The 18,761-nt window shown below is 46.0% G+C and overlaps 2 non-coding genes across 2 annotated transcripts; one reads left to right on the top strand and one right to left on the bottom strand.

Moving 5' to 3' along the window:
• The first annotated feature begins 242 nt into the window (after window positions 1-242).
• trnaq-uug (transfer RNA glutamine (anticodon UUG)) lies at window positions 243-314 on the top strand. Its single transcript has one exon. It is a non-coding gene; the product is annotated as a tRNA-Gln (tRNA).
• Window positions 315-1,498: 1,184 nt separating this feature from the next.
• trnaq-uug (transfer RNA glutamine (anticodon UUG)) lies at window positions 1,499-1,570 on the bottom strand. The gene has a single exon. It is a non-coding gene; the product is annotated as a tRNA-Gln (tRNA).
• Between the last annotated feature and the right edge of the window lie 17,191 nt (window positions 1,571-18,761).

The raw sequence follows: 18,761 nt of genomic DNA on the forward strand, positions 1-18,761 counted from the left end.
CCTGATCTAGGCTGACACTACAGGGCTGACCTGCCAGTGCCTTCCTGTGTGACCCTATTGGAGCCTGTGGTAGCAGCGGGAGAGCACCTCATGAGCACAGGGCTGGTAGATGCCAGACACTGACACCAACTATTCCAGGGTGGGGGTTGCTCACAGTCAGAACAGTCCCAATGGTATAATTCGGAACTTTGAATCCAATGGTCCAAGTTCTCAACTTGGTGGGACTTCATTTATTTTAACGTGGCCCCATGGTGTAATGGTTAGCACTCTGGACTTTGAATCCAGCGATCCGAGTTCAAATCTCGGTGGGACCTTACATGTTTTAACAGCGTTATATAATTCTCAGCACGCGGGATTCTCAATCCACCCAGATGAATACAAGTCTCAGTAAAACTTTGCACCTTTCGATGCACTGCCACCTCTGGTGCTTAAGAGTTCAAAGCTCAGTCGGACCTCACATTGCTTGTGCTCATTTCAAAATCGGAGCAATGCCTTCCAATCTAGCGTGTGTTTCATTTTAATTTTGGACCGCGTGTTCGGACTATTGTGCTGCTGGTTCCATTCAAAAGGGGGAACTTTTTTCTTATTTCTGTCAGGTGAGACTGGGGGGCAACTCAGTGCCAGCGCCCTTTGCGTGCAATTAAAATAGGCATTCCTCATTGAGCAGAGTGTCCCGGCTCTCTGACCTGGTTAGAAACGGCTGAAGGTTCCATCCCATAAGGGCAGCACCTGGTGTAACCTGGTCAACAACCTTTTTCCAATCCGCTTTGCGGGATTCCGGCTCAACTCGCTGAAAATTCAGACCCTGTAATATTGTTGCAATTGCACATTTCATATTTCTCAATGACCCCGAATATTCTGTGGGGCAGCTGCAAATGGTATCCATTTCATTTTTTTAAAAATGTAATGATCAGTTTCTCTTTGTGTTGATAATAGAATATTTTCGTTTATATAAAGTGCTTTAAATGGGAGGGTGTAATTTAAGGCGGCAATTTGCCTCACTGGCCGGTGCTTCCCAATCCCACTGTACGACGGAACACATTTTCAGGAGGATCGAGTTAAATAATCACAGGACAAATCAGCGCCGGGCTGTATCTTAACATCCTCCACAAAATGCCCTGCGTGCTTGAAAGGTGTATTTTAATAGAGCTACTGTCTCCGGAAGAATGGGAGATTCTTATACATCGCCTTGCAGCTCGTCCCGAAGCACTTTACAGCCAGTGACGTGCTTTTGAAGTGTAGTCACTGTTTTAGCTTTTAAAAAATGTGGCCTGTTTTTGTCGAGGCGTTTAGCCCCAAAACTGGTCAGGGCCAACACACTGGGTCAACGGCACAGCTCTCTGTACATTGCAACTAGCACGGATATCATTACAAAACTTGGCACCACATTTAGAAAGCAATGCTGAAACAGAATCATTCGAAAAAAATCACCCCAAAAAAAAAATGTGGACTGTTAACATATATTATTGTTTGACAAACTTTCTAAAAAAAATATTTGAGGTCCCACCGAGATTTGAACTCGGATCGCTGGATTCAAAGTCCAGAGTGCTAACCATTACACCATGGGACCGGCTTGTCAGCAGCTGCGGAATCCCTCCTTTAATCAGGGAAATTATCCGCTGTTCGCTCTCATTCCCTACCGGCTGCTTCAGTCGAATGACCAGACGTGCAGCAAAGTGCCCGCCGTTAGTCAGCGGGAGAAATGCAGCGTTTTCATCTTCGGGGAGGGAAACTTTTCTTGCCGCCGCCGTCGTGCGACGAACGCAGGCCCGGAACTTGCCGAACGCCACAGTGACGTCACAGGCCGCTCGGCTCTTTCCGCCGCGGGAAGGCGGCCCGGAGCCCGAACCATCGCGAGAGTTACAAAAAACGCGCCCCCCCCCCCCCGCAGGCCGGCGCGAAATTTAAATTCATGCCAACCAGCAAGAGTGGTCCAGCTGGTTAACCAAACAAAAACACTGGGGGAGATACAGGGAAGAGTTAGAGGCCCCATCAAATGTAGTTTTCAATAAAATGGTTTAGAATTCTTTGAACTTTTATATGAGCACAGTCATAAAGCTAAACCTGAAATCATTTTTTATTATTAGTTTATGGGATGTGGGAGTCGCTGGCAAGGCCAGCATTTATTGCCCATCCCTAATTGCCCTTGAGAAGGTGGTGGTGAGCCGCCTTCTTGAACCGCTGCAGTCCGTGTGGTGAAGGTGCTCCCACGGTGCTGTTGAGGGAGTTCCAGGAATTTGACCCAGTGACGATGAAGGAACGGCGATATGTTTCTAAGTCAGGATGATGTGTGAACTGGAGGGGAATTTGCAGGAGATGGTGTTCCCATGCGCCTGCTGCCCTTGTCCTTCTAGGTGGTAGAGGTCACGGGTTTGGGAGGTACTGCTGAAGAAGCCTTGGCGAGTTGCTGCAGTACATCTTGTTTCAGCATCACAATGTCTGATGCTTGAGTTAAATAGCTATTTACCTACAACAATGGGGCATCAAAATGTCTGGGATGAAATTGTCTAAGGATTGAATATATATATATAAGTAGCAAGAAAAAATGCATATGCCATAAGTAGTTTGGGGTACACTGCAGGTACTGGAGATTCGATTGTCAGCCAGCAGCCTGGGCACAACTTGAATTCTGCTGCCCACGAGAGAGCTGGGTGCGTGCATGCTTACACACCAGAGATAATGGCCCGGAATTTGTGGTCAGCAACAAAGCAAAGGCATTCGCCACTGGCCCTGAGGTAAACTTCGCACAAAGATCTCGCGATCTCTGTGGCGAGAAGTTCGGCTTTTCCGGTGCGTAATTCAAATCAACGTAGCATAGTGGGAATCCCCTAACGCGAGCTGCTGTGATGTCAACTAGCTGTCCAAGCAGCCAATCAAGACACAGAATTCTCACAGACAGCGAACCAGGAAGTGGGTAAGCTCTTAAAATTCTAACTTTTTAAAAATGTCAGAGAGAGCAAAATAAAGATTGGGGCTGTCGCACAGGGAAAGAGCAAACCTGAAATAAAGATGGACAAACTTTTTTTTAATTAATTTTTTTAAAGTTCCTTAAACATTTAAATTTTTATTAAAATAGATAAATTTAGCACTGCACAAAATTAAAATTAGTTTTTCAGGGCCATAACCTTTGTTTAGCAGTCAATACAATGTTGAAAACCCCAGTTACACCTAATCCCTTGGGGTTTAACATTTAATGGGGTATTTAACAGTGTAATACTGTGGAAGAGCCGAAGATTTTGTCAGTTTCAATGATTTGAGAGATTTCACTGATTGCGGCTCTGTGGGGAGGAGAGGGGGTGGGGGGTGCACAGCGCAGCCTATGGAGGAGCAGTGAATGACAGACCACAACTTCAGGATTTCTGCATTAGGCTGTGCATGCGCTAAATCCTGAAGTTACGGTCAGTTTCAAAGGCGAAATGACGACGAACGCTGCCAGTTCATCGTCATCAGGACTGCAAATTCCAGGCCAATAGAATTTCTGCTAAATGATGAGATAACTAAACATCTAGAGACAGATAATATATTAAAAAATTGTCAGCATGGATTTCTAAAGGTGAGGGCAATGGTTCCCCTGGGGAATACAGCCAGAGCCAAGTCCACGGCACCACGGGTGGTTCAGCTGTACAGTGGTGGGGTGGGGGAGTAGGAAGATCAGGAAAGCAATAGTGATAGGGGATTCGATAGTTTGGGGAACAGACAGGTGTTTCTGCGGCCGCAGACGTGATTCCAGGATGGTATTTTGCCTCCCCAGTGCCATGGTCAAGGATGTCATTGAGCGGCTGCAGAACATTCTGAGGGGGGAGGGTAAACAGCCAGAGGTCGTGGTCCATATCGTTTTCAACAACATAGGTAGAAAGTGGGATGAGGCCCTCCAGGCAGATTTTAGGGAGCAAGGAAAGAGATTAATAAGCAGGACCTCAAAGGTAGTAATCTCCAGATTACTCCCAGTGGCACGAGCTAATGAGTATAGAAATAGGAGGATAGAACAGGTGAATGCATGGCTGGAGAGATGGTGCATCAGGGAGAGCTTTAGATTCCTGGGACATTGGGACTGATTCTGGGAGAGGTGGGACCTATACAGACCGGATGGGTTTCACCCCAACAGAGCTGGGACCAATGTCCTCGCAGGAGGTTTGCTGTTGGGGAGGGTTTAAACTAATTTGGCAGGGGGATAGGCACCAGGATGTAGCATTAGAAAGGAAAAACAAGGTGCACAAAGGATTGGGAGAGACAGATAGCAGTAGAGTAAGAAATAGTACGGTATTAGGTGGGGTCAGACTAAGAGAGAATACAAGAAGGTCTAAGATAGGTTTACAGTGCATGTGTGTAAACGCACAAAGTGTGGTAAATAAGGTTGTGAACTGCAGGCGCAAGTAGCCACAAGGGAATATGATGCCGTGGCGACAATGGAGACCTGGCTCAAAAAAGGGCAGGATTGGGTTTTAAATATTCCTGGATATAAGATGTTCAGGAAAGATAGGGAAGGAAAGAAAAGAGGTGGGGTGGCAGTATTGATTAAGGAGAATATTACAGTGCTGGAGAGAGAGGATGTCCTGGAGGGATCAAGGGCAGAATCTATTTGATTAGAGTTAAGAAACAATATAGGTGTCATTACACAGCTAGGTGTATTCTATAGGCCACCAACTAGTGGGAAGGATATAGAGGAACAATAGAGTAGTGATAATGGGGGACTTCAACTATCCTAATATAGGCTGGGATAGTAATAGTGTAAATGGCAGAGGGGGGAAGAATTTCTGAAGTGTGTTCAGGTTAACTTTCTTGATCAGTATGTTTCCGGCCCAATGAGGAAGGAGGCATTGCTGGATCTGGTTCTGAAGAATGAGGTGGGTCAAGTGGAGCAAGTGTCAGTAGGGGAACATTTAGGGAACAGTGATCATAGTATCATAAGGTTTAGATTAGCTATGGAAAAGGACAGGGAGCAATCTAGAGTAAAAAATATTTAATTGGAGGAGGGCCAATTTCAGTGGGTTGAGAATGGTAAATTGGAATCGAAGATTGGCAGGCAAAACTGTAATTGTGCAATGGGCTGCCTTTAAAGAGGAGATGGTTCGGGTACAGTCGAGGTACATTTCCACGTGGAGGATAGGTAGGGCAACCAAAGTCAGAGCTCCCTGGATGACGAAAGAGAAAGAAAGTAAGATGAAGCAGAAAAAGTATGACAGATGTTGAGAATGCAAGTGAGTACCAGGTTGATTATAAAAAGTTCAGAGGGGAAGTGAAAAAGGAAATAAGAGGGGCAAAGAGAGAGTATGAGAATAGATTGGCAGCTAACATAAAAGGGAATCCAAAAGCCTTCTATAGGCATATAAATAGTAAACTGGTAGTAAGAGGTGGTGTGGAGCCGATTAAGGACCAAAATGGAGACCTATGCATGGAGGCAGAGGGCATGGCTGAGGTACTAAACGAGTACTTTGCATCTGTCTTTACCAAGGAAGAAGATGCTGCCAAAGTCATAGTGAAAAAGGAGGTAGTTGAGATACCGGATGGGATAAAAATTGATAAAGAGGTACTAGAAAGGTTGGCTGTACTTAAAGTAGATAAGTCACCAGGACCGGATGAGATACATCCTAGGATGCTGAGGAAAGTAAAGGTGGAAATTGCGGTGCTACTGGCCATAATCTTCCAATCCTCGTTAGATACGGGAGTGGTGCCAGAGGACTGGAAAATTGCAAATGTTACACCCTTGTTCAAAAAACGGTGTAAGGATAAACCCAGCAATTACAGGCCAGTCAGATTAACCTCGATAGTGGAGAAGCTTTTAGAAACTATAATCAGGGACAAAATTAACAGTCACTTGGACAAGTGTGGATTAATTAAGGAAAGCCAGCACGGATTTGTTAAAGGCAAATCGTGTTTAACTAACTTGATTGAGATTTATGATGAGGTAACAGAGAGGATTGATGAGGGCAATGCAGTTGACGTGGTGTACATGGACTTCCAAAAGGAGTTTGATAAAGTGCCACATAATAGGCTTGCCAGCAAAGTTGAAGCCCATGGAATAAAAGGAACAACATGGATACGAAATTGGCTAAGTGACAGGAAACAAAGAGTAGTGGTGAACGGTTGTTTTTCGGACTGGGGGAAGGTATACAGTGGTGTTCCCCAGGGGTCAGTACTAGAGCCACTGCTTTTCTTGATATATATTAATGACTTGGACTTGGGTGTACAGGGCAAAATTTAAAAATTTGCTGATGACATAAAACTTGGAAGTATAGTGAACAGTGAGGAGGATAGTGATAGACTTCATGAGGATATAGGCTGGTGGAATGGGCGGACACGTGGCAGATGAAATTTAACACAGAAAAGTGCAAAGTGATGCATTTTGTTAGGAAGAACGAGGAGAGGCAATATAAACTAAAGGGTACAATTCTAAAGGGGGTGCATGAACAGAGAGACCTGGGAGTATATGTGCACAAATCATTGAAGGTGGCAGGGCAGGTTGAGATAGCAGTTTAAAAAGCAGACGGGATCCTGGGCTTCATAAATTAAGGCATAGAGTACAAAAGCAAAGAAGTTATGATGAACCTTTATAAAAGACTGGTTCGGCCTCAACTGGAGTATTGTGTCCAATTCTGGGCACCACACTTTAGGAAGGATGTGAAGGCCTTAGAGAGGGTGCAGAAAAGATTTACAAGAATGGCTCCAGGGATGAGGGACTTCAGTTACATGGGTAGACTGGAGAAGCTGGGGTTGTTCGCCTTGGAGCAGAGAAGGTTGAGAGGAAATTTGATAGAGGCGCTCAAAATAATGAGGGGTCTAGACCGAGTTGATAGAGAGAAACTGTTCCCATTGGCGGAAGTGTCAAGAACCAGAGGACACAGATTTACGGTGATTGGTAAAAGGAGCAAAGGCGGCATGAGCAAAAACTTTTTTACGCAGCGAGTGGTTAAGATCTGGAATGCACTGCTTGAGAGGGTGGTGGAGGCAGACTCAATTGTGGCTTTCAAAAGGAAATTAGATAAGTTCCTGAAGGAAAAAAAAATTGCAGGGCAAAGGGAAAGAGCGGGGGAGTGGGACTAGCTGAAGTGCTCTTGCAGAGAGCCAGCACGGGCTCGATGGGCCGAATGGCCTCCCTCTTCTTTAACCATTCTATGATTCTAAAAATAGAATCTTTAATGCAGAAAAGTCTGACAGCATTTCATGGTGCGAAAATTAAAAGTGTGGCATTCCGTAAGTACAAGATTCGAATGATCACGCAGACGTTGCCATTCATGCACCGATAAGCAGTAGTTTCGCTTTTAACAGAGAGTTATGTCTACCTTAAAGTAACGGGGTCAAACCTATCAAACATTAATCTAAACACAGGGCAGGATTTTCATTCAGGAGTCGGGTTGGAGGCGGGACTACAATTTTCGGGGTTGTAGTCCCACCTCCATCGAGATGCGGCCAATCCACGCAATTTTAACTTGATTGACCTTGTTGAGCCTGCCCAGCGGGCTCAGCAGGCCGATTAAGGGCCACCCGGCAAAAGGTGACATCACAGACTGAAATTTCATCTGTCAAGAGGTTTTGACAGATGAAATATCAGTGTTTCACAGCTGTTTGAAGCTGTCTAACACTGACAGTCTTACTTCTAACCTGAGTCCTTCTCCACAGACTCAGTAAGAAATCTCTCCTGCACAGAAAGCTGAAGGCTGTCACTTTTGACAGTTCACAGCCATTCTGCTTTCTGTGCCGGTGAGATGAGGGACTCCTGGGACCTAAAGGAGGGAAGGCTGAAAAGGTAAGAAAAGGTAATTTAAACTTCTTTAATCACTTTAGACACACCAAACACACTTACCTTTGCACTCATGCACACATCACTCACCTGAACACCAACATCTCGACCCCTCCAAGTCCTTCAACCCGACGGCCCGCCTCCTCTAACTTGGCATGGTTTGGAGCCGTCGGGAATCCCACTTCAAGCTTTAAAATAGGGATTAGGCTAAAAACTGCCTGTTAACTACCTGTTAACAGGCAGTTAATTGGCACTAATCCTTTCCCGCCTTGGGTAGGCGAGTCCCAATGCGGGGCGGGCATCCGCCTCCTTTGAAACTGGCATGGAGGCGGGTTTGGGTGCGGGATGGGGTTGGGACCCCTGATTTCGGGATTTTAACCCCCACAGGCCTCCAATCCCGACTCCACGGCCCAATGAAAATCCTGCCCATAGTCATAAATTTGCCGAATGAGATAACAATCACTTACTGCTGAGAATAAAGACCAAAACATCAGTAATCATTTTTACACTAAGAAAGATAATGGCCTGGAACTTGTGGCAACTTCAGGTTTTAGCGCATGTGCAGCCTAACGCGGAAATCCTAAAGTCTGTCATTCACAACTCCTCCACAGGCTGCGCTGTGGACCCCCCGTCCCCTCCCGCCAGAGCCGGCAATCCGTGAAATCACTGATCGGAAGAAAATGTCCCCTTTTCCGAACAAATATCGCTGTTAGAAACCCCATAAAAAGTTAGACCCATTCAAATGAGGTGTAACTGGGTTTTTAATGGCGATCTGAGTAATAACTACCGATAAACAAATGTTATGGCCCTGAAAAACAAATTTTAATTTTGTGCAGTGTCAAATTTGTACATTTTAATAATAAAAATTAACATTTTTAAGAAACTAAAAAAATTATGTTTTTTTTCAAAGTTTGTTCATCTTTATTTCATGCTTACCTTTTCCTCATGTGAGAGCCACAAACTTTGTTTTGCTCTCTATAACATTTTTTAAAAGTTAGAATCAAAGGAGCTTACCCACTTCCTGGGTCTCCGTCTGTGAGAATTCTATTTCCTTGTTCCCTTAATGCAGAGTTAGGCTTATGATTTTTCGCTTACTGAATATTACATATTCTTCTGCAGTGGTGTGCCAGGAGAATCGTGGCACAGTTTTTTTTTGCGGGGGGGGGGTGTTTGTGGGGCGGTGGGGAGGAAGAAAAACTGCTGTTTTCTCAATCAGCTCTTGAATGCTTGTATTACTCAATGTTGGAGAATAAAACTCGCAATCACAATTTGTCTTGTCAGATAATGTAATGGAGCAGATACCTGAAAAATACTTGAAGGGGTAAGCCTGGAAATTTAGCCACGCAGCACGTGTGATTCAGACACTAAGCGGTCTCCTAAGCCTGCAATATGGTGGGCAGGAAGCACACACTGCCCACCATTTTGGTAAAGGTCAAAGATCAGCATTCAGGACCCATCTCTGAAATAGCCATTAGGCACTTTGTGTACGTAAATAAGGGGCCGAACAACCGGTTGAGGCGCAGTCTGAAGATTGGTTTGCCCTGAGGCAACCAGAAGATAATTGTGAATGAGGAAGGCCATTCAGCCGACCCATCCCCCACCCCTACCTCGCCTGCTGTGGTTTGCAAATGTTTCTAAAATAGTTCCAGGGATTTTGCATCTAGTACTTTATCTGGATATCTGCTCCATGCGTGATAACTCTTTGTGTGACGAATTTCCTGATAGCAGTCCTAAAAATATCCTTTACCAGTTTGAACCTGTGCCCTCTCGTCAACATCATTAATTCTCTTTACACAAAGAAAGAAAATGCAGTTGCTGAAGTGACATTCTGGCATTAAAGAGATCAAAATCATCATATTTCAACAAGGTAATTAATGTGCCAGCTTTTGAAAAGCATTCATTTGTTTGTCTTTTGGGTGGGTGTTCGGTAACTAGTACTGTAGGGATTGGGGAAGCTACTGGTTTTAGATCAGGGAGGCAGAGCAGGATTAATAATGCTGTTGGAATAGAAGCTTAGCAGAAATAATTAGAGGTAAAATATTCCCAGAGCAGAAAGGGAAGGAAAGAGGTCTTTAGGTAGTGAGAAATAAATACACTTGTAGAAAGAACAAGGGATGTCAAAAAGTTAAATGAGGTAATGGAAGAAAAGAATAAAGGTCAATGTAAGTTTATATGGAGGGAGAGATTAAGGGCTTGATTTTGCCAGGCCTGAGGAGGCGGGATTGGAGGCGTGTGAGTTGTTAAAATCACCAAAAATGGCAGGTGGGCCCGATCCCGCCTCCGAGCAATTTTCCCAAATGCGTGTTTTCTGACCCCCTTTCCATCCCGCCTCCAAGAGGCGGGATAGGCCCTTAACAACCACTTAATTGCCTCTATAATCCCCTTTTGAGATGACTTTCCGATTTTTAGACATTACCCCCATCCTACACGCCTCCTCTGGACCACGCCAGATAATGCTGGCGGCCTCACAAGTGGATTACTTACTCACAGTTGCAACTCCACCATTACAAAGGAGTTTTCACCAATGAACATTTGCAGGTGGCAGAACTTTGTTTTTCAGGTCTGGGGGAACTTTTAGCAGGCATACTCAGTGTTGTGGAAGTTTGGAGCCTGACACCCATCTCAGTGTGACCTCCTGGGAAACCCCTCTCCCATAGAAACATAGAAGATAGGAGCAGGAGTAGGCCATTCGGCCCCTCGAGCCTGCTCCGCCATTCAATGCGATCATGGCTGATCATCCTGTTGGAGGGAATTTCGGTACTAAAGGACTTTGCAAAGCTCGTCGGGATACTTGACATTCGTTACAGGCTAAAACTGGACCTTGAGCTACCCTGGGATGAGTAGTGCCAGCTGCATCCTGTTTTGTACTTCGGTTATCTTGCAAGGACAGACAGTCTGCTATTGTTTTATTTCTGCTTATCATATCTCACGGTGAAAAGTCCGAAGAAGTCTTAGTTCTGCTGAACATTGTTTAAAATATTTTACTGCTACACTGTCATGAGGCATTTCTGTGATTAATCTGCTTAACCTTTCATTTGTGTATAAAGGTAAACGCATTTGGAGTGTAAAACGAGAAGCTTGGCGGTTGCACAGGGGTGCATAGCACTTCTCCCAGAGCGCACTGCAAATAAAGTGTCCTCTCACATTTCAATTAAACCACAGTCGTCTGAGTCTTATTACTCTATTAAGCTGAGGTTGGGTATACGTCGACCTTGTATATCACTTGGTACGTTCAGGCTCCAACTCAGCAGTAACAATCCAAATTCAGTACCCGGTGATGTGACAAAAAAGAGTCTCACACATCAAGGAACTTTAAAGTAAGCTTTAAGCAACTTATAATTATACTATATACAAGAGCGGTCTTCACCATGTCTCTAGGAGAAGCCCTTTTACAATACTGAGCAGTTCAGTATTTATACTAGTCCAAACACAGGAAGTGACGTATGCACAGGAAGTGATGTATGCACAGAGTTCACAGGAAGTAATGTGCACATAACTTCATCCGGAAGTTCATTTATTATTATTACATTCTTCCCTCCTGCGAGATTAGAAGGCTGTGGTCTTCCTTTTATTTCGCAGCCGCCGAACGAGGAAGAGTCACACCCGTTTGGGTTCCCATCGTAGAGGGTCTCTGGTCCGCTTACATGCTGTTGGCCATTGGTCAGAGTCTGTGTGGCCTGGATTATCCTGTGAAGGGTCGGGGAGATCATGGCTTTGTGTACGAGCCCCAATAGGTGCAGAGTCGGTCTGTCTCTGTTCAGAGGGAGGTGCAGAGCTGGTCTGTGGCGGATCAGTACTTTGGTGCGCGGTACTGGGAGGGTCGCAACTTTGAATACGGGGTTCTACCGGCACCAAGCTAGTTGGTGTCAGATCAGGATCCTGGAGAGGGGTACCCGGTAGGTTCCAAGAGGCTCCTGGTAAAATACCATCACTCGATGTCCCACTAGGTCCTGATGGGCAGGGAGCCAGATCCCGTAATGATACGGTAGATTCTCAGCCGTCGGGATATCGTATGTATGCATAGGTGGGGTTGGCATTGGTTAGTTCGACCTCGTCTACGAGAGGGTCATTTTTAGACGTCCGAACGTATCTTCGGAGTAGTACAGGTCCAGGAGTAGTTAGCCATGACGGGAGGAATGTCCCATAAGACGAGCGACGCTGGAATCCAAAGAACCGCTCATGAGGTGTAGTATTTGTGGCTGTAGAAAAAAGGGACCGCATAGAGTGCAATGCATCCGGAAGCACTGCTTCCCATTGCTGGTTTGGTAGGCCCCGAGATCTTAAAGCAAGATGTACGGAATTCCAGATGATACCGTTATACCTCTCTACCTGCCCATTTCCGATGAGATGATATGGCGTCGTTTTGCTTGTAGCAATTCCCCGTTCTGAGAGGTAGTCCTTGAGTTCCCTTGACATAAAGGATGGACCCCGATCCGAGTGAATGTAAGCCGCCATGCCACAGAGAGAAAATACCTGCTCAAGGCAGCAGATTACTGTGGACGCCAGCATATTGGAGCAGGGGAAGGCAAATGGAAAACGTGAATATTCATCAATCATGGTGAGCAAATATGTGTTCCGAGTTGAAGAGGGCACTGGGCCCTTAAAATCGAATCTAAGTCGTTGCATCGGTTGGGTTGCGTGTATGAGCATACCATCTGAGGGGCGGAAGAACTGAGGTTTTAATTCTGCACAAAGCCGGCATTCTGAGCACATTTTCTTTACATCTCCAGTAGAAAAAGGGAGATTCCGTGATCGTACGAAATGTAGCATGCGCGTAACGCCCGGATGACACAATCCATTATGGACATCTATGAGAGTAGAGGATGACATAGTGGAGCAGAATGCTAGTGTGAGGGTATCCGGGGCCACATTCTCCTTGCCAGGTCGATAGTGAATAGTGTAACCAAAAGAGGCCAGTTCCATCCTCCAAAGCTGTATTTTATTATTCTTAATTTTGGTTCGTTTTCGATTATCGAGCATGAAGGCGACTGATCGCTGGTCCGTGATTAATGTAAAGTGCTGGTGAGCTAGGAAATGGTTCCACTTCCGTACCGCCTCTATGATGGCTGTGGCTTCCTTCTCAACCGGAGGATAATGTAGCTCGGCACCTTGTAAGGTCCTGGACATAAATGCTACAGGACGACCTTCCTGATTTAGAGTAGCCGAGATCGCCACCTCCGAGGCATCACATTCGACTACGAAAGGGAGATTCTCATCGATGGAGTGAAGAGCCGCTTTCTCCAACTGTTTTTTGAGAAGGTTAAAGGCTGCAACAGCCGCTGTTTCCAATGGAAATGATCTAGCATGCAGCAAGGGTTGGATTTTGTCTGAAAAATGAGGAATCCATTTAGCGTAGTATGCAAACAGACCGAGAGCCCGACGTAAAGAAGCCGGAGCCTTAGGTGACGGGAGCTCTTGGAGCGGGCGAAGTCTTTCTGGGTCTGGCTTAATGATACCATTGCCTACGCAGTAGCCAAGGATGTTGATGGTTGGTTGCGACTCAACAGATTTAGATTCATTCAAAGTTAAGTTATGGTGATGGAGGGCATCCCGAAATTTTTGGAGGTTGGCGTCGTGTTCCTGTTGATCGTGACCTGCAATAGTAATGTTATCAAGATAGGGAAAAGTGTCCCTTAAGTTTTCCTGCTTAACCAGGCCATCCATTGCCCGTTGGAAGACAGCCACTCCATTAGTAACCCCGAATGGGAGGCGACGAAATTGGTACAGCCGTCCATTAGCCTCAAAGGCCGTGTACTGCTTATCTGAGACCTTCAAGGGTACCTGATGATAGGCACTTTTTAAATCGTAAGTTGAGAACACTTTGTATTCGGCCAGTTTATTAACCATATCATCAATGCGTGGCAATGGGTAGGCGTCCAAGTCAGTATATTGATTGATGGTTTGCGAATAATCAATGCATAGTCGTTGTTTGTGAGGTTTTAGAGGGTTCTTGACGATGACGACTTGAGCCCGCCAGGGCAACGAACATGGTTCAATGATATCCTCTGCTAAAAGTCGAGAGATTTCAGCCTCAATAAAAGATTGGTCTTCCTGACTAAAGCGCCGCGATTTCGTTATTATTGGTTTGCATCGAGGAGGAATACTGGCAAATAATGAGGGTTCATCAAGTGAAGCTGCTGATAATGCACAAAACGGTAATTTAGACAGTATATTAGAAATAGTAAGTCCAGGTTTGGATCCGCCGAACTCAATGGTGAGTTTCTTATGCTGTTTTTGAAAATCCAGCCCTAAGATGAGATCACTACATAAGTCCTTGAGCACCGAAAGTCGGGTGGAGGGATACATGCGACCATTAAGTGTCATATCAATAATACAAAAGCCAGAGATTCTGGTATTAAGTGATGACTGAGCCATCGCAATTGCCTGGTCCGATGGGAAGATATGTAGTTTCAATTTCGCAACCATCTGTTCTCTAATGAAACTATCAGTACTTCCTGAGTCAATTAAGGCATCTAAGGTATGCCCATTAATTGAAACTTTTGTAGCTGCATGAAACAGGTTCTGTGGGCAAGCAGCTGTAATTGGTGTGGTTGCACAGAGAGTGGCTGAAACTCTAGGTGTGCTTCTTCAGGAGAGAGCTCGAGAGGAAGCTTGATAGGTCCTAGCCGGAGCATCTTGATAGGCCCTAATTGGGGCAGTTCGGTAGGCCTTAGCTGGATAGGCCCTCGTAGAGGCTCTTGATTGGCAAACTTTTGCAAAGTGTCCCTTTTTATCGCAATGACTACAGATCGCATTGCGAGCAGGGCAGAATTTCCTAGGGTGAAAAGAATCTCCACAAAAGAAGCATTCCTTCCTAGATTGCCAAGAGGCTGCTAGAGTGGGGTCATCCTCCTCTTCTTCATCAGAATTATCATCAGGATTAGATTCCTCCATGATAGGGTTCACCTGAGGCCACTTGAATCGTCTGGTTGCAGTTACAGCAGCAGATCGAGATCTGGGCAGCTGATAGAGGTCTGCATTTTTCTTTGCCAAATCCAGAGAACAAGCCAGGTCACAAGCCTTTTGTAGCTCAAGTGTTTTACTTTCTAGTAGACGCTGGCGTATAAATGGAGAGGCAATCCCGCAGATGAAAGCATCACGAATCATTTCTTCGCGGTACAGCTCAGCCGAGGCTGCCTGAAAGTTACAGTCTACGCTGAGCCTGCGAAGTTCTTGAAGGAATTCGTTAATCGATTCCCCTGGCCCTTGTCAGGCTGTGGCCAGTAGATGTCTAGCATAGACCTCATTTGCGGTCTTGGCATATAGTTTTTTAAGTACCCGGATCACCTCATCGTAATTATCCCATTCATCAACATATTCAAACACTGTTGGGGTCACATAGTTGATAAGTATCCTCAGTTTAGTAGAAGCATTCGCTTTACATTCATCAAGAAAATTCTCAAAAGGACGATACCAATGCTTCCATACCCTGCCAGCTGCTGGTGCGTTTGGGTCCAAGTCCAGACGAGTAGGTTTAAGGATGTTTTCCATGATGGGTGGTTCCCTGGATCCTTAACTCCGAGTTTGTCCGAAGGTCTAGTATTTGTGAGTGTAAATACTAAATTGCTTAAATTGATGTGACATAAAAGAGTCTCGCACATCAAGGAACTTTAAAGTAAGCTTTAAGCAACTTATAATTATACTATATACAAGAGCGGTCTTCACCCTGTCTCTAGGAGAAGCCCTTTTACAATACTGAGCAGTTCAGTATTTATACTGGTCCAAACACAGGAAGTGACGTATGCACAGGAAGTGATGTATGCACAGAGTTCACAGTTCATTTATTATTATTACACCCGGTCCCTGCTTTCTCCCCATACCCCTTGATCCCTTTAGCCTTGAGAAATATATCCAACTCCTTCTTGAATATATTTAATGAATTGGCCTCTACTGCCTTCTGTGCTAGAGAATGCCACAGGTTCACCACTCTCTGGGTGAAGAAATTCCTCCTCATTTCTGTCCTAAATGGCCTACCCCTCATCCTTAGACTGTGACCCCTGGTTCTGGACTCCCCGACCATCGGGAACATTCTTCCTGCATCTAGTCTGTCCAGTCCTGTCAGAATTTTATAAGTTTCAATGAGATCCCCTCTCATTCTTCTAAACTCCAGCGAGTACAAGTCCAATCAATCCAATTTCTCCTCATACATCATTCCTGTCATCCCAGGTATCAGCCTGGTGAATCTTCGCTGAACTCCTTCCATGGCAAGAACATCCTTCCTCAGATAAGGCGACCAAAACTGCACACAATACTCAAGATGTGGTCTCACCAAGGCCCTGTACAACTGCAGCAAGACATCGTTGTTCCTGTACTCAAACCCTCTTGCTACGAAGGCCAACATACCATTTGCCTTCTTAACCGCCTGCTGCACCTGCATGCTTATCTTCAGCAACTGGTGCACAAGGACACCCAGGTCTCGTTGCACTTCCCAATCTATTGCCATTCAGATAATAATCTGCCTTCCTGTTTTTGCTACCAAAGTGGATAACCTCACATTTATCCACGTTATATTGCATCTGCCATGCTTCTGCCCAATCACCCAACCTGTCCAAATCATACTGGAGTTTCTCAGCATCCTCCTCACAGCACATACGCCCACCCAGCTTTGTGTCGTCTGCAAATTTGGAGATATTACATCTAGTTCCCTTGTCTAGATCATTAATACATATTGTGAATAGCTGGGGTCCAAGGACTGATCCCTGGAAACTGATATAATAATAACTTTCAAAAGGGAATTGGGTAAATACTTGAAGAGGAAAAATTTGCAGCGGTATGGGGAAAGAACAGGGGCGTGGGACCAGTAGGATAGCTCTCTCAAAGAGCCAGCTCAGGGTCGACGAGCCCAATATCCTCCTTCTGTGCTGTGTTATTCTTTGATTCTATGAAATCTGTTTTCCAGCAGGTCAGTTTTGATGTTTTTCTATTAGCTGTTTATGGATGAGGGAAGGGGAGATAATGGCCGCGATTTTACCATCAGCGGCGGGTTGGAGTCAGGTTGGCTGTTCGGCGGGTTCCGGTCCCGCTGCCGGTTTCAGACGCTCTGAATTAACGATTTTCCCTTAACTGCGCTACCCGGCCCAATCAGTGGGTTCGGGTCTGCTGCTCACCTCTGCTGACGTCTTCTATCCAGCTGCATTTAAGGGGCCCATGCAGCCTTGTGGTTTTTCATTCCTATTCTGATGCTACTCAGTGTGGCAGATAGCGAAATGACTGCTTCAAGACCAAAGGCCTCTCCAAGATTCGATGATGACTCCCTCCATGCTCTTGTGGAGGGAGTGAGAGGGCGTCAAGAGGTACTATTCCCCTTAAATGGACGGAGGAAGTCTCCTCAGCAAACTAAGGCAGCCTGGCTGCAAATTGCTGAGGAGGTGAGCACCAGGTCTTTGTGTGGTGGCACCTGGGTTCAGTGCTGCAAAAGGTTCAATGATCTGCTACGCTCAGCAAAAGTGAGTATAGCATCACACTTACCTTCAATTTGCTCCCCATCTCCTCTCATCACGAGCACTCTGCATTGTCAACCTACTCCTGCACATCCCAATTTACCCTTACATCCTTTGCACCCTTAACCATCCCTCTCTCTCTATGTACAGAATCACTCCACCATTTTACTATGCACCCCTCACACTTGCTCTCACTGTTGTGCAATGACAACAACTAAACGTACGGGGAGGGCCCTTGGTATTGGCACCACACTCCATCTTTGTCTCCCTCTAAGCATTTGTGTTATGGATTCTCTACACTCACTCCAAAATTCTCACTCAAACTCCACTTGTGTCCCTCATTGCAGGAAAAGAGAGCCCACAATAAGAGGGAGAGGGGCAGGACAGGAGGAGGGCCACCTTCCATGGCGCACTTGACCACTGCTGAGGAGGCTGCTCTCCACATCGTCGGAGGTGCTGAGGAGCTGGAAGTGGGGGACGGAGAGACGGATGCAGTGGAGCAGGCTGGTGTCAGAGTAGATTTGCAACCCTCTCATTTAGATTGCATGAGTGACTGATATGGCATTTGATGTTCATAGAGATTGAGTTCTGATCATCTGCACAATTAGATGCGTCTGCTACATTAATATCACATGTCTAACTCATGCCTTTACTCCACCACAGGACAATCGAGAGCCCCCTTCCCCACTGTCCAGGAGGAAGAGCTGGAAGACTCCTCAGAGGAAGCTGCAACCTCTGAGGGTGCAGTGTTAGCAGAATTGAGTCCACCCAGCACCAGCGCAGAGACGAGCACCTCGGCAGGTCATTCGCGAGATAGATTAGTGTTGTCACCTGGTGTGTCACAGCTCACAAGTGAGCATCAGCAGATGGTGGAGACAGGGACAGCAGTGGAGAGTCCTCGTCGGAGGGCACTGGACGCTCCTAGCTCTGCTCAGTTGCATATGGACCCTGGGCCATCCAGAAAGAGAGCGGTGCTGGAACTTCAGGAACAAGTGCAGGAGGCTCTGACAGGGTTTGCAACCACAGTAACTGCGAGTGTGCAGAGAATGGAGGAGTCCATGTCAAACATGAGCAATGTCGTGGTGCACACAATGGAGATTGTAGGTGCCGCCATGGAAAGGATGGCAACCTCCATGGAGGACATAAATCACCAGATGCAAATTAACATGGTGACTCTTCTAAATAAATGGTCTGCTATGGAGGATAGATGGGCATCTATTGAGGAGAGGAACTAGAGGTACATGGCATCCCCGTTATGAGGACTGTCAGTACAGAGACGGTCCTCATGGCCCCACTGATGTGCAGCAAGGTGCTCTCCAGCTACTTGCTAGCACTGAAGTGCACGTGACCCATGAGAGGAATGTTGGTGGTCGACAACAAGGAAGTGTGAACTCCTCTCCAAGCGCTCACACTCCCATGCCACTGTGGAGTACTCGGTCGGAGCCCCAGATTCCTCACCCAACTGAGATGGCCATCTCAGCCCTTGCACAGCCGCAGGAGGAGCAGACTGTTGCCGAGCCCTCCCAGGCTCCCAAACCCAGAGGACGCCCGCCAAAGGTGTTGAAGCAGGAGCAGCATGTAAG

The sequence above is a fragment of the Somniosus microcephalus genome, chromosome 24, assembly GCF_052327205.1.
Source record: "Somniosus microcephalus isolate GS21.2 chromosome 24, FLI_Smic_1.0, whole genome shotgun sequence".
NCBI lineage: Eukaryota > Metazoa > Chordata > Chondrichthyes > Squaliformes > Somniosidae > Somniosus > Somniosus microcephalus.